The following is a 3913-nucleotide window of genomic DNA, read 5'->3' on the forward strand; positions in this document are numbered from 1 at the left end:
CGCTAGCAACCATTTCTCAATCTTCTCCACCTTTTCAGCAATTACCTTCTGCCCCAAGGCGATCCCTTGCACGACTTTGAACAACTCTCTCATCATCTCTTTCAGCTCGAGAGTGTCAGCGTTGAGTGGATCCATCGACCTGGGTTTGTTGAGTCTAGCAGGGTATCTGAGCGAAAAAGCTGTGCGCACCGGTTAGATACTAACACCTACAAAACAGCAAACAGGTTAATATGCATGAATGCAATGTCTATCCATGCGAGGAAGCTTCTGTCTTTCGATCCTGGTTTCATCGAGACAGATAATATTTTGACAATAACATTCTGACATCAAGATGTCTCTCAACCAGAATCTCAATCGAGAATGTGCCCTCAGTATGGATAGACATGAGTTAAATGCCGATGAATGCAAAATGTGGATGATGCTGATGCGTGAATGCAATGCACTGTGCCATCCTCCAAGTCATCTGATCATCTATTGTACTGAGCCACAGCCCTGACCTCTGAACTGATCACAACCATCTGAAGGAATATGTAACCACAAATCCAACTCAAGGGTTCCGAAATAAACGGAACTGAAATGTACATCACCATCATCATCAGACAATCTCTGAGCAGATAACCACAATCCTCTGAATCGGCCCGGGGAATCCTGAAATAAACGGATCCCCACTGATAAATAACACGGACAGCACTCCGACGTCTCAGAAATAAATGGCCATAAATTCGACTTATAAATAGGACTCTGATCAACGGAACCATTAGCCACCATCAAAATCACCATCTGAACATGCATCTGTAAGAATCACCCTCCCCTCACAGGTAAATTCTAATCAGGTTATCCTAAGGCGGATAATAGTCTCAACAATCGGGCAGAGATACTCAATGGGTTTGCCCTTTCGGGTGTGCCATTGTAGCTCTCCTGAGATCGTCTAAACCAAAGATCCGGTAAATGATCGGTCACCGAAGTCAATAGTTCAGATGAAGTGACACAACCAAAGTGGATACTCCACAAAGGAAGGGCACTATCAAATGAACCTCGTCCGGCTTGTGGTATGTCATGTTGCAACAATATGCTGATAAAGCAAATGAGGAACGTGAGACCACACTAATCCTAGGTGTATACTCGGGCCTGGGTTTTAGCCCCACTCAGAACACCCACCCACAAACAACGGAACCACCTGCACAGAGGACGGCAACATGATAGTATGATGCATGCAAGTATTTATGCAAATATATACACAGTCAAAATAATAAATGCAATAAATAGCAGCACAAGCAACCTAAACTATCCTAGAACGCTAGGAGAGACTCGCTTAGGGAAGATGGACCAGCACAGGTCAACATCTCTTGTCCCCAGCAGAGTCGCCAGCTGTCGCATCCGCGAAAAACAACCGGCGGGCTGAAACAAAAACAACACAGAGCCGCCACCGTGCGTTATTTATCCCAAAAGAGGGAAAGGAAACGCTCGAAGTAAACCTGGGAAAAGCATGGTCTCGCGACCAAAGAGAATGGGATCGGGAGTCGGTTATGCGAAGGGAAGGTATTAGCACCCCTACGCATCTGTCGTACTCGACGGGATCCACGCTCTAAAAGATAGGTTAAGGTTGCTAAAACAAACATCACACACACACACAAACTGAAGACAACACAGGTGGGGAAAGAGAGGAGAGGGCTCGCTAGGATATCGCATCCTATGCCTACGTATCTCGTCTGGAACGAGAATCAGAGCTGCCGTAGTTCTGCTCACGCACGCCAAACAAGACACACACAAACACAGGCAAACTTGGAACCCGAACGCCAATCGCTGGACTTACATCGGCTTCCGAACCAAACAAACACAATCAGGATACGGACAGCCAATCGCTGGTCTTACATCCATATCCCGACACACAAGAAGAAACAAACAACAACAAGTTACTAAGGAGTCAGGCACTCGAGCCTAGCAACTGTCAAGCAAACACACACAAAAAAGAAAAAGGGTGCCCGGAGAGACCTCGCACGGTCTCCTGCCTACGTACCTCATCTGGTATGAGGATCAGGGCGACGTAGTTCCCCTGAACGGGAAAGAAATTCTAACCAGATACAAAGGGAGACACACTACTAGGGAGCTGGACTCGAGCCTAGATGTTATCATGCATCATTGCCCTATGTTATGGTTTCTATCTACTTGCACAACAGCAAGCTAATCCTAACCAGGAAAAAGCAAAGCATGCAAGCATAAACAAAGCAAATCAAACATTCACAGTTAGCACACACTATATACAGACAGATGTGGGCTCAATCAAGGGTTAAGTTGCAAAAGCAACACAACTGTGTCAGGGTGATGTTAGCTCTTAACCCTGACATTGAGAGTCAGGGTGAAGCCAGATGAAAGGTGAGTGAGGGGTGTGCCTCACAGCTCTTATCCCTGGCCAGGGAGAGCTTCAGACAAAGAAGTGTGGGTCCAGAAAGTGGGAACCCTTCTACACTTATGACACTGACTCAACTGTACAACTGTACATGGATCTTGGGTTAGGATCCACAAGGCATCAACATGTGATGTGAGCCAAGGGACGACTCAACAGAATAGCAGGAGGTGGACTACACACCTCTTGTGTCTGCCAATTGCCTTAATCAAGGTCTTTTCCTGCTTGGGGACAAATATAAACAAGCACAATGATTGCCTCTTAAGGAGGACTTCGGACAGGTGCCTGGCCAAGTAACAGGCCAGGTCTTCCAGACTACATGGAGAAAATAAATTCTACCTCAATTGGTTTATACAACCAAGCAGCAGCACAAAGCAAGTTCAAAGATGAACTATTAGCAACTAATGTACCTGAAATCAATCAAATACAATCAGTATACCAATCACAAAGTCAAAACAAACAGCATAAGAGCCAACAGACAATGCAATCAATCACATGTGCAAAGCACAAGCCCAAAGCAAGTGAGCTAAGCACCCTATAAAACAAACAAGTTAGTTCACAACAAGCAACCAAACTCAATCAACTTGCATTAATCTCCTTAAAGCATTTGCCTCTTAACCTGAAAAGCCAAACTCAAATATGAGAACCAAGACCACTAGGACAAGCCTAGGGTCAAAAGGAGGTGAAAAATTCAAATCAGCAAGTGAAAATTGATCAAAACCAATATTAAACAATTAAGAATCAAACCCAAGTGGTTCCACATTCATATCATTCATCATTATCATTTCATGAAAGAAAAGGCACCAAACATGCAATTTAGAACCTCAAAGGACCAAACAGAATGATCACAATCAAATCAATACCAAAACATTTCAATAAATCCCCAAAAAATTCATGATCAAACAGCATCCATAACATGTCAATCATACCAAATTTCAGCTCATTTGGACCAAGGAAAGCAAGTAAATGAAATTCATAAAGTCCAGACAAGTTCAAGCAAGCTCATACATGACATCAAAACAAACATCAACTTCCATCAATCATAAAACAGAAATAAAACATGATAAATGAATGGGACTAAAACCAAGGCAAACCCCAAGATGTCTAAAATACTCATGCCAAATTTCACATTCATCCACATATCAAAATGCCAAGGAACATGTCTAGAATATGCACAAAAAAATTCAAGAATTTCTAATGAAGTATCATCATTTCATGAATGAAAGAGTGAGCATGGTGCACAAAATGACATGTTCAAACAAACCCTAGCCAATAAATTTTTCCACACGTGCACAATATTATTAAAAATTACCATAAAATCAAGCACATGACAAGGAGAATGATGAAAAAAATTGCATCAAATTTGGATTAAAAACGAGTGAGATATGGATTTTTGATGTTGAGAAAAAAATAAAAAAATGTTGACGTACAGCGGTATCGAACCGAGGCCACGATTTGAATAAGGCCAGCGCGCGCTACTGTTCATAACAGCATCCGCACGGCCAAACA

Source organism: Lathyrus oleraceus, chromosome 1 (assembly GCF_024323335.1).
Source record: "Lathyrus oleraceus cultivar Zhongwan6 chromosome 1, CAAS_Psat_ZW6_1.0, whole genome shotgun sequence".
Classification (NCBI taxonomy): Eukaryota; Viridiplantae; Streptophyta; class Magnoliopsida; order Fabales; family Fabaceae; genus Lathyrus; species Lathyrus oleraceus.